The 12353-nt window shown below is 39.6% G+C and overlaps 1 long non-coding RNA gene across 1 annotated transcript; it reads right to left on the reverse strand.

Moving 5' to 3' along the window:
• Window positions 1-9082: 9082 nt before the first annotated feature.
• Window positions 9083-11856, reverse strand: LOC306967827. Its single transcript, XR_013793210.1, has 2 exons — window positions 11648-11856; window positions 9083-9391 (listed from the first exon to the last, which is right to left on the reverse strand). It is a non-coding gene; the product is annotated as an uncharacterized lncRNA (long non-coding RNA).
• Window positions 11857-12353: the final 497 nt, after the last annotated feature.

The following is a 12353-nucleotide window of genomic DNA, read 5'->3' on the forward strand; positions in this document are numbered from 1 at the left end:
ACCATTGCTGTGTCTATTATGTGAAATGTGACACTTACTACCGAGTCTTTAACTTTACGACACTTGTCATGTTGCTCTGAAGTGTGGTCCTCTGTCACTTAGGAAAATCGTGTTCAAAACAAAGCGAGACTTGCTCTTGGATGCTCAATTAGAGAACACATGTATTCAACTCTGTCATGGCTCAATCTAAATCACACTGGGCACCTAAATATTTAACATCCATCAGTTAAAATGCTGTTTTTGTATTTGATCAAACTGTTCATTAAATTGTGTGAATAATACTAATAGCATCCTGTGGTCATATAATGAATGACACAACATCCTAAAACTAATTTCATGAAGAAAACTGTTCCCTACAGAGCTATATCCACCTGGAACAGTTAGAATGTGTGAACTTAGAAATTATGTGCTATTTAAAAAAAAGTTTGAAGCGTCATGTTTGTGTCTGATTTGATTTCTTTTTTTAAATACTGCATATATATTTCTGTATGAACATGTTAATGCTGTTTGGAATGGACCCAGGAAGACTAACTGACTGCTTATTGCTCCCAGCTAATGGGATCTACATAAATTAACTAAGAAACTCAGCCAAGGTCTTCTGATTGCACACTATTTCACACTTTTTGTACTCGGTCATGAGCAAGTTCTGAATCTGAGTTCAAAATCTGCTGTCAACTCATGAGAGCACATGCTGAAGTCTGTGGAAATGAAACTGTAAACATCGGTCACTGCCGAATGGGCACTTGCCCAAATGGATTGTTTTTAAGTTGAAAAACTAAAACTGAGAAACTGAACCTTATTTTTCTTGGAATAAAATGCATAAAACTAATGGAACGACTTGTCTCTTTTCAATGAACAAACCTGTGGTCCTTTTAATGTTATCTGTAACTGAGCTAAGCTTAAAAACCCACCTGAAGAGCTTCCCAGTAGAGCCGCTGCTCCTCCTCAGCTGTGGCACTTGTTGATACAGCATTATTCCAGCAGATTCACTCTGGCAAGTAGTCGATAAGCTTCTGCAACGGCCAAAGTGTCGCATTGTTGTTTTCCCAAGATCTTGAATTGATGATGGGAAAGTGTGAGCACTGCACAAAGGCTTCTCCAAGCACGTCCCATAGATTCTCAATGAGGCTACGATCTGGACTCCGATGGCAGCCGATCCATCTCATGCCCACTGAAACCCCCATCAATCCAGGCATTGTCATCTTGGAATAAGCCCGTGCCACTGATGGAATAACCTGGTCATTCAGGATGTTCAGGTCGTCTGATCTCATTCTTTGGGCTCATAGTGTTGCTGAGCCTCGACCTGACCAACTGCAGCCGCCCCAGATCAGAACAGTCAGTTACATCCAGGTAAAGGACACCTTTTATTTGTCTTGAAACAACACGTTTTAATACCTGCTGGGCCCTGAGGTGGCACTAAAGAAAGTTACTTGGTTGTTCCAGCTCAAATAAATGATAACAAATGGAAACAAATGTTTTTTATGGAATACATGAATATGTATCTTTGTATTATGTGGTTCTAGAACAAGGTTCATCCCCTCCTGCATCCCCTCCTGGTTTCCAAACTTTTCAGACCACGACCCCCAAAACCGTCAGACCCAACTCTGTGAAATTAATCATCATTTACAATAACTTAAGGTTAGAAACAACAACAGACTTATTAATGTTGGTTTGGAGATTATTTGTTGATATTTGGCTCGATTTCATGAAGAAAATGCTGTGCTCAATAAAAGAGACATCAGATTGTGTTTTTTATCAAATATTGACTGCTCTTGTGTGTGAAATGAACCGTGATGTAAAATGATCTCACAATATTTGGACTTCTTCGTCAGAAAATGTGCGATTGGACAATATTTTCCAAAGTGCGCGCGGTGTTGTGCCACAGTTCCCCAGATTATGTGGCGGCGGCGGCGGCGGCGAGTCACTGGACGGTGTCGTAAGCGCTGCAGACAGGACTTCTCTCTTCCCACACGCTCAGCGCCGTGCTCAGCTGACCCACAGTTTCACTATGTCAGAACAGAGTGGGAGATTTGTACTTTTCTTGGCCCGTTGTGGTTATTTTTGTGAACCTATTTTTAATTGTGTTGGCTTACTATGAACATTTTATTTTATAGTATTTTTTTTTAAAGATTTAGTTTGTAGGGCGTTTTTTATTTTTGTGTTTATTTTTCATTTTATTACCATTTATACACATTATAATAACTACGCCTTATTTAACCCTTAATAAATGATGAGTTAACACTTAACTAATGAATTGTTCATGGTGAATTAAGTGGGGCAAACATTCAATAAGTATGTGAAGAACCATTAATTATGAGTTAGGCATTAAATGTAGTAGTTAAGTAGTTATTAAGTGTTAGTTACACTTAACTAATGAATTGTTCATGATGAATTAAGTGTGAACTCATCATTTATTAAATAAGGTGTAGTTATCATTAAGTGTTGCTCTATTTTTATTAGTAAAATTAAAATTTTAGGAGTTTTTACCTATTTTATTTTTTGTTGCATTGTTATTATATTTTAGGCCTATTGATCCTAATGATTGTTTTTATGTAAACCAATTATTTTACCGTTTAAGACATAATTATGTTATTTTATTTATCCTTTTTATATATATACACATATCTATCTATCTATCTATCTATCTATCTATCTATCTATCTATCTATCTATCTATCTATCTATCTATCTATCTATCTATCTATCTATCTATCTATCTATATCTATATATTGGGTAATACATATTGTGATTAATTATTATTAATTTGTGCAGGACATTAATTTATTCATTTATTTATTATAATCCTTGCATATTATTATTATTATTATTATTATTATTTATTATTATTATTATTATTATTATTATTATTATTATTATTATTATTATTATTTTTATTATTATTATTATTGAATAGCTTTATTTTTGTGTGCTTTTGTTGCTGGTCTATTTGGTCTAGAATTTTCATTTTACGTACCATTATTTATTTATATATGTATTTATGTAAACATAAATGTGAATTGGGCAGCTCCAACAGCTGCCCCACGACCCAGCCACAGAAAAGTGTAATAAAGTGTATGGATGTACTTGTGTATTGATTGACTGATGAGGAGAAAAAAGGAAACATGTCCGTGAAGAGCCGTCTGCACTTCCACAAAGTGCTATCGGTCTGACTGTGAGGAGGAACGCAGAAGAGGAACCACTGAAAACATCAGCTTCATCTCAAAGGTCAGAGCTGCAGAGGCTGAGGAGGCTAGTGCTTCTGCTGCCGCGGTGGAGGGATACAGATGAAGTGAAGGTGGTGAGCTGGTTAGTGGTGACGCCTCACAGCAAGAAGGTGTTTGATATCTGGCTCACGTGGCCTTTCTGCATGAAGTTTGACCCGTTCAAAAAAACCTAACATCTAACATAAAACCTTCATGTTCTAGACTTCTGTTTCTGTCGGAGCAGGTGCCAACACTCTATGGGAGAGAAACAGACATTTCCAAAAAGAAGGTGTTTTTTCTCTGATCATTATTATTTGACAGTGATTGGATTCACAAACCTGTCACATTATTCTTCTGGCTGAAAGTCCAACATCACACACGTTTCTGAATATTGTCTCTGCTTTTGGTTGCCTTCATGAGGAAACAATTAGGCCATAGTTCATATGAGGAAGATGACCTTGAACTCTGTGACAGTTTCATGAGAATTGGCCAAGGAATTACAGAGGAGTTGCAATAGAGTTCGGGGAAATCCAGTTACCATGGAGATCCGCCATGTTTGTAGCTGTTGGCATACATTATAGACTAACATCAGCTAAAAACAGTATAAAAAGTGGAGAAAAAAAAGCTACTGCTGGTATGGAATTTTCTGTTGCTCTGCCTCAGTTTTAAAGTACAGGCTCTTCAGAAGGTTGTGACGTCACGGAATGAATGTGAAGATCTCAGGCTGAGCAGGGGCCAGTGCAACTTCAGGGAGAGCTACAGTTTTTGTGAGAAATCAGAAAATAGACAAATGATCTATATTTATGGTAGATTGAGTTGCCTTGAGTATGTAATGCGCAGTATAAATAAAGTTGCCTTGCCTATATTTTTTATAGCAGCAAGCTGTGTTAATTTTGACAACATATTTTAATTTAGTTTTAGTCTTAGTCTTTTGACAAAAATGTAATTCGATTTTAGTCTAGTTTTAGTCAAAAAAATATCTTCAATTTTAGTCTAGTTTTAGTCGACTAAAATTGCAAGTAAATTTAGTCGACTAAATTTAAGACTAATTTAGTCTTTGCATTTATAATATTCATTATAATCATATTTAATCTTGTTCCTCGACTTGATGGAGCTGCTCCACATGAACAAAGCTCAGAGCTGATCCTTTGGCATAGAATTTAAATGATCTGAGGCTCTTTCAGACGGTCAATAGAAGTTTGGATGATTTTAGTCTCTCCTTTTCATTTTTATTTAGTCTTATTTTAGTCGACTAAAATATCTGGACATTTTAGTCATAGTTTTAGTCTCATGAGAAACTTTTAATTTAGTTTTAGTCCAATTTTAGTCGTCAAAAATATCACTTTGACTAAAATTAAGATTAAATATTTTAGTCGACGAAATTAACACTGGCAGCAAGTCCTTTCTTCTGATCAACATCACACTCGTGTTATTGAATATTGTCACCTCTTTTTAGAGAAAACAAAGTGACAAAATGATGAACTATGAGAGCGTTTTTGTTTCATGTGGATTCTCCCAGTACCGACAGAGACATGAGACCAAAACAATCTGCCGTTTGACCGTTACCATAGTTACTAACATAGGCCCTGTACATTGTGATGTCATGTGAACACAACCTGTCTCATTCCTGCCTGAGTCATGGAGTTTTGAAAGTTCAACTAACATGGCGAAATTTGAAATTTTACAGATTTTTCCACCGATAAATTTCTTTGTCACAAAATGAAACCATACATTTGGCTCTATCCATTTTAATGCCAAAAATAACTTTTATATTTATTTTTATATGAAAACCTAAATTGATAGAAAACATGCAATATCATTTTTCATATTTATGTCAGTAAATCTAAAGCAAAAGTTTGAAATTGATATATCTAAATTTAAAACATTTTCTATTCGCCCGCACCGTCTCGCCTTAAAGCAAACTCCCAGTCGTTCAGAATCCGAATTCTTTTTATTGCCATTGTTTAAGAACAATGAAACATATAACACAGAGTTTAGATAAAAATGTGCTAAAACTATATAAACTGTACGGCTTTAGGGGCATGCATAAAGAATCAAATAAAAAAAGTAAACTATGATGAAGCCACACTATTCTTTTAACTCGTTTAAAACACATCGGCCTCTCCGGTGCTGTACACAAATGCTTTACTTCCTACCTCACAGACAGGACGTTCATGGTAAGTGTGGATCCCTGCTCCTCTAAGGTCCATGGAATTACATGTGGTGTGCCCCAGGGTTCGGTTTTAGGCCCAGTGCTTTTTAATCTGTATATGCTCCCTCTTAGTGATGTCATCAGGAGACATTTCACAGTTATGCTGATGATACACAGTTATACATCTCCATGTCTCCTGATGACAACAGTCCAATAGATGCACTTTTTAACTGCATTTTAGATATCAAATTCTGGATGGCAGAAAACTTTCTCCAGCTTAACCAGGACAAAACTGAAATGTTAATCATCGGCCCTGAGAGAGAGACTTTTACCCAAACTACAGTCACTGTCTATTAATCCTTCCTCACAGGTGAAGAACCTGGGTGTGATCTTTGACTCTGAGCTGGCGTTTATTCCACACATTAAGAATATCACAAAGATCGGTTTTTACCATCTAAAGAACATAGCCAGAGTCCGTCCCATTCTCTCTCGGGCCAACACGGAGACGCTCATGCATGCTTTTATCACCAGTCGTATTGACTACTGTAATGCCCTGCTTTCTGGTCTTCCCAAAAAGAGGATCTCAGGTTTATAACTTTTACAAAATTCAGCAGCTCGTGTCCTGACAAAGACCAGGAGGCGGGACCACATTACACCGGTTTTAGAATCGCTGCATTGGCTCCCCGTGTGTTTCAGGATCGATTTTAAAGTTCTTTTAATGGTTTTTAAATGTCTTAGTGGTCTTGGACCTTCTTATCTTTCAGAACTGCTTTTACCTTATGAACCTTCAAGGCCCCTTCGCTCCTCCGGCAGGGGTCTCCTAGTTATTCCTAAAGTCAACAGAAAGACTCATGGTGAGGCGTCTTTCCAGTATTACGGCCCTCGCCTCTGGAACGACCTGAGGAGGAACTCAGGGCTGCAGAGAACGAAAATGTTTTTAAGAGAGACCCACCATTTTAGCTTAGCTTTTAACTGACTAATCTGTTTATTTAATCCTAATATATAAATATATATATGGGAGGTTGTGCCAGGCGCATTGTTTTAAATGTTGTAATCTGTAAAGCACTTTGTGATACCTTGCAGTATGAAAAGCGCTTTATAAATAAAGTTTGATTGATTGATTGAAAGACAACAATTTGACATAGAACAACAGTGAGAGTGTAGGAAAAAAAATGATCTGAGGCACTCTGACTTTATTGAATGGACATGCCGACACGTTTGGACCTAAAGACGGTCTTCCTCAGGGCACATGAACAGTGTGGGTGTATTTACAGATGTACAGGTGCATTGAGTGACAGCAGCAGATCTAAGTGCAGTGCATATTACATCCATGAGTCTGTAACTAAACTATTAGGTTTTGTTTTTTGTTCATGACTCTGATGAGAAGGGTCAGAATCTTTCAGGGCGAGGGGGGAAGTCCTTTCCTGACGTCCACGATCATCTCCACTGTCTTCTGGGCGTTCAGCTCCAGGTTGTTGTGGCTGCACCGGGACGCCAGCGGGTCCACCTCTCTCCTGTAGGCGGACTCGTCACCGTCCGAGATGAGCCCGATGAGGGAGGCGTCGTCCGCAAACTTGATCAGTTTGACAGACTGGTGACTGGAGGTGCAGCAGTTTGTGTACAGAATTTATACTAATGGGAGAAACTTCCCATCAGAAAACTTCAAAAATACTGTTAACAAATTCCTCGCATTGTTTTATCAAGCATTTCATGTATTTAAAAATGATATATATTTTTTTTCAGTAATAGTTTATTCAACAGAGTTCTGCGGGGTGGCTTTAAATGTGCCCTTGAACCAACCCATCCCAGAGAAGAGACGAAATAACCAGGCGCTCTGTGTTACACTTGACACTTTTATTAATATTTTTGGACTAAACATCCACAGTACTTTATTGAAACACACCTCTTACTTCTGTGATAAAGCAAGCAACCCGTGGACAGAGGGTCAATGTGCCCCGTCTTAGAAAACAACGAAAGACAGCTTCAACTCCACGTACGCAATGACACCGATCTCCAAGGAATATTAATCAATAATCATAATCATAATAACAATTCAAAAAAATACTATCTTAAATCCATCTGTCTCTCTGGCACCTTCCACGCTCTGCTCGACGTACGGTTATTCCTCGAAGTCCACCGGCGGAGTTTCTTCTGCGCCGCGAAGATCTCTGTCCACACAAGCTGAATTGTCTGGAAATCGCAATGTTCGTCTTGATTTGAGTCGCGCCGCGGCTTTAGATTTCTCCCGTCGCTCAACACATGTTGACTGTTTACAGGGGACGTATGCAAAATCAACCTTTACTCATTCAACAGGGATTTGCTCGCCTGGTTTTCGTGCTGCACTTGACGGTTAAAAGTATTCTTCACCACCAGTACAAGTACAAGTTGTATTTTCATTAGATTTAAGTGGTAGCAGGGTCACATGACTGAAACAAACGGCCAAAATGAACAATGTACGGAAGACCAATAATGTAAAAAAAAAAAAAAAGCAATGAAATGAAAAAAAATGACTGTATGGAAATGTCTGGAAGGGTGCTAGGGATAAGGAGATGGTAGAAATATTATTGTTTTTGCCTGTTATTTTGTGGGGAACTTTTGGTCTTCCGTATATTAGCGGACTATCAAACCTGAAGTAGTATTTTGGTTCATTCGCATAGGCTTCTTGAGTAATTCTGTTTAGGGCTGGGTGCTGTTAAATGAAAACCAATATGGTATCGAATAAAGGTAAAAACTAGTACCGGAAAAAAGTTTTGATGCCTGGTGGGTCCTGAAACAGCACCAGATTAAGTTACTTGGTTGTTCTAGCTAAAAAAAACATGATTAAAAGATAAAAAGAAACAATCATCAATGGAATAAAACTATATCTTATTGTAATAATACAAAAATAATGAATAATGTAGTATAGATAACGGAAAGGGTATTCTTCAGGTTCCAATATCGTAAACCAAGTGCCAAAAAAGTACTGGTGTTGAAGAAACTGAACAGTACCCAGGCCTGACTCTGTGTCCTCCGCATTTTGAAGTCCTTAAACTATCACCCTACACATTGTGAGCACTTCGGCGCGCAAACTCACCGTTGATTTGCTAGCATGCAGCTACCACACAATTGAAAACCCATGTCTTCTTTTTAACGTGGAACATTTCTCTAAGCACGAAATAAGGATGATGCTGAAGGTTTCCAAAAACATTAAGTTAGACAGATGTTTCCTATTCTTTTGGTAGCCTGTCAAATGTGTTTTTCCGATAGCCATTAGCATTAGCCATTAGCCAACATTGCTAAGTTTTTGGCCATAGTCAACCCCTGTCACAGCCTTGTTAAAATTCATTACTGCATGTACTGACCTTTGGCGTTTTCACTTTGGATAATAATTGGATAATAGTCTTAAAGTGGCATAAAAGCTAAACGCTTATATAAGCTATACTACTGTGGGGTAGTGGCCTCTATATCTCCTCTTTCAGTGTGTTCATGATGGATAAACCCACCTAAAGTATACAAAGATGGTTTTGCATAACACCCCCATATTTGATTGAAAAAAAAAAACCCTAACAACTCAAGTCAAGAAGAAAACGATTTCCAATTCAAGTCACTTTAACCTCTGTGGATGTTCCTTTTTCCGCAGCGTAACCAACAGTTCAACCAAACAGAAGGACATTTACACACTACTGGAGCGTCGACACCACAGGCCCCGCCCACTGGAGCCCACGGACACAGCTCATTGGGGGAGGAGGGTCGGGGGGGGGGCGGGATCTCTCTCCGAAAGCAGTAGTAGAAGTATTAGAAAGTTAGTAGTTAACACCCGAAACGTCCCGCCCCAGGCTGCCCCAAAACGGGACTTGAGGAAGGAGGAAGTACAGAGGTCCGTTCTTGCGGGCGGGGTCGAGGACGGGGCGGGGCTTCGCGGCGGTCCAGTGTTAGTCACAGCGGTGGTGGGGAGGAGGGGGGAGGCGCGGTCTACCAGCTGAGGAGGTTGCTCCGCCCCAGAGTCATGAAGTAGACCTGACTGGAGCCTCCGGAGCGGACCGAGGCGAAGAACACCTACGGGAGGGAAGAACAGTTCTTAGCTTTCAGTTCTCTGTTCTGTATGACCATGACTAGCTACACAAACAGTGGTTTATACATTTATTTTCTTCCAAATACAGTTACAGAGACATGGAGAGGTTGAATGGCCCAAATTTGGACATAAATAACAGAGAATGCTAACCATAATGCTAACTAATATTGTATACTGCAGTACTTCTTTGTTGTTATACGTGTATTGTATTGGAAACTATGTATCGCAAAACCTTTAATACTCAATCCTCAAAGTTATGGAAAACAAATATACAAATGCCTTTGACATAAAGATAGTTTTGTTGAATCCAGAGTTGGTGCTGATTGGTTTAAAGGGACTATACAGGGCCCGATAAATGCACTCCCTTCCTTTTAAAAAACTTTGCCACAGAGTTGGCTCCAGCTTGGCAGCCAGTGTTTCAGTTATCGATCGACAAATGCACAGTTCCCACAGCATGGAAAACTTCTCATATCAAACCACTGCCCAAAACTCAGGACTTCAGACCTATTGCTCCAACCTCAGTCATCATGAAGGCCTTGGAGAGAATCCTGCTAAAACATCTACAGAGTTCAATCAGTGCCAAACTGGATCCTTTTCAGTTTGCGTATAATGCTGTTGTTTCCCTCATCCACACTCACCAAACATCTCGACAAATCCAATAACTACGCAAGAGCTCTCTTCCTGGACTATTCATCTGCCTTCAATACAATAAAACCGGACAAAGTAAATGATACACTCTCCTCTGCCATCACAACGTCCGTCGGCGCCCCCCAGGGCTGTGTCAGTTCAGCGCTGCTGTTCACCATGTACACTGACGACTGTTGAACCACTTCAAATGATCAACACATTTCAAAGTACTCCGATGATACGGTCCTGGTGACCCTCCTGTCAAACACTGACAACCCTGGGCGTCCACAAGATTCCTTGTCCTGGAAACACCACATTGACTTCATCTGTAAAAAGACTAAACAAAGAATATATTTCCTCCGTCGCCTGCGGTCTCTCGGAGCGTCTCGTCAGGTGTTGCTTCTGTTCTTCACTTCTGTGATTCTCAGCGTCCTGCAGTTCTGTAACTCTGTGTGTTACAGCCGTCTCTCTGTCACTGCCAAATCTGGACTGAGACACTCGATTAAAATCGGCTCAAAGATTGTAGGACAGCCCCTGGATGGACTGTACGAGGCCGCCTACCAAAACAACATCACCTCTGACCCCAGCCATGTTCTGATTATCAACCCTGAATATCTGCAGTTACCATCAGGGCGGCGGCGACTGTCACTCAAAAGGTTGTTACTTCAGGTCTGAAGTCACGTCATGCACGAGCTTAATATAGAAGTGCAGTTACACATATGACCAGGGACTGGAGTTGAAAATTAGCACTAGCTATAAACTCTTTTTGCATCGCATCAGTAACAAGCTTGTTTTGTCCCAGCTCTAAATCTAAAGTTAGCTGCATGCTACATGCTAGCAGTTAGCTTCAAGTGCCAGTTTTCACTTGTTCTGGAAAATCTGCTTGATTTTACAATGTGATAATGTACCAAAGCATTCATAAGGACCCGGTGTTGACTTGACTTTATCTGAATATGCTAAATATGCTTAGAATCCGCCAGAAAATGTAACAGGCGTTGGAACTTCACTGACCAATAATAACAAACTCTCGATATTTGTTCTGCCTTTAGCTTTAATTCCAGCACATTTTTTGCAACACCAAAAGATCCAGTGTTGCATTCAGGGAGAGTGTGACCACTGTGCAAAGCCTTCTCCAGCACATCCCAAAGATTCTCAATCGGATTAAGATCTGGCCATTAGCCCATCCATCTCATGCTCCCTGAACCACTCTTTCACAATGTGAGCCCCATGAATACTGACATTGCCATCTTGGAATATGGAACTCATTAATGGAGTAACCTGGTCTGTCAGGATGTTCAGGCATTCTGCTGGAACGGTTAAATCCAGGTGGTGACTTTTATGTTTGGGGGTCAGGCAGTGGATAAACCTGCTTTTATTTGTTAATGTAGTCCTACCATCTCTCTGCTTTTCAATACACCGCATTTTGCTGTTTGTTTTTTGTCAGCATGTCTGGGATTAAGCACTGGATGGATCATTATCATTATTTCTGAGCGTCAACATCAGTCTTTACCGGTGCTATGTGACACTGAGCTTGGGAACCCTTTCTTTCACAATAATGTTCTGAAGCTCATGACTACAATAGCACTTCCTGTGTGTGTACTGTGTAGTGTTACCTTGTCGTTCCTCTCACACAGGAACTTGAGTCTCTGCGCTCTCTTGTGCATGAAGACTCCATCTAGATGTCCCGTCTCCACGGAGCGGATCTCTATAGCCTTCTCGCCCCAGCCCATGATCTGGTTCGACCGGATGTACGCTGCACACAGGATCACGCACAGATGTGGTATCAGCAGCAGCAATAGTAGTACTAGTAGTACTAGTAGTAGTAGTACTCCGATTCCGATCATTTAGAGATAACAATTTGAAACTGTAAATGACGGATATGAATATGAGAAAAAAAAGTTTTCTGTCATTTTATGTTTCCATATAAAAATAAGACACTGTATGCACAAAAATGGTCGAAATTGCAGATATTTTCAGCGACGAAATCTAAATAATGGACAGAGCCAGGTTTAAAATGTAAGTCTTTATTTTGTTGGTATATTAGCTACAAATATTTGTTCAGAGGGATTTTGGATCTTGTTACGTTTCTGAATAAGTTTTGCTTTGTTTTTGTGCGCTCAAAGCTCAAAATATGAAATATTGAAAATCCCCCTCAAAAGACCTGTAAAGTCTGTAAAATGTGGAGTCTGTAGGAGCGACTCAAGTGGACATGTTGTTAAAGAGTGGAATGAAAACCTCGTTTGGAGAAAACGGCCTTAAAGTTTAGTAACGTCTAATGTGTTTCTCTTCCGTCTTTAGCTGCCGCTGTCTTCCACAAAG

This window comes from Gobius niger (assembly GCF_951799975.1).
Source record: "Gobius niger genome assembly, chromosome: 9".
Lineage (NCBI taxonomy): Eukaryota > Metazoa > Chordata > Actinopteri > Gobiiformes > Gobiidae > Gobius > Gobius niger.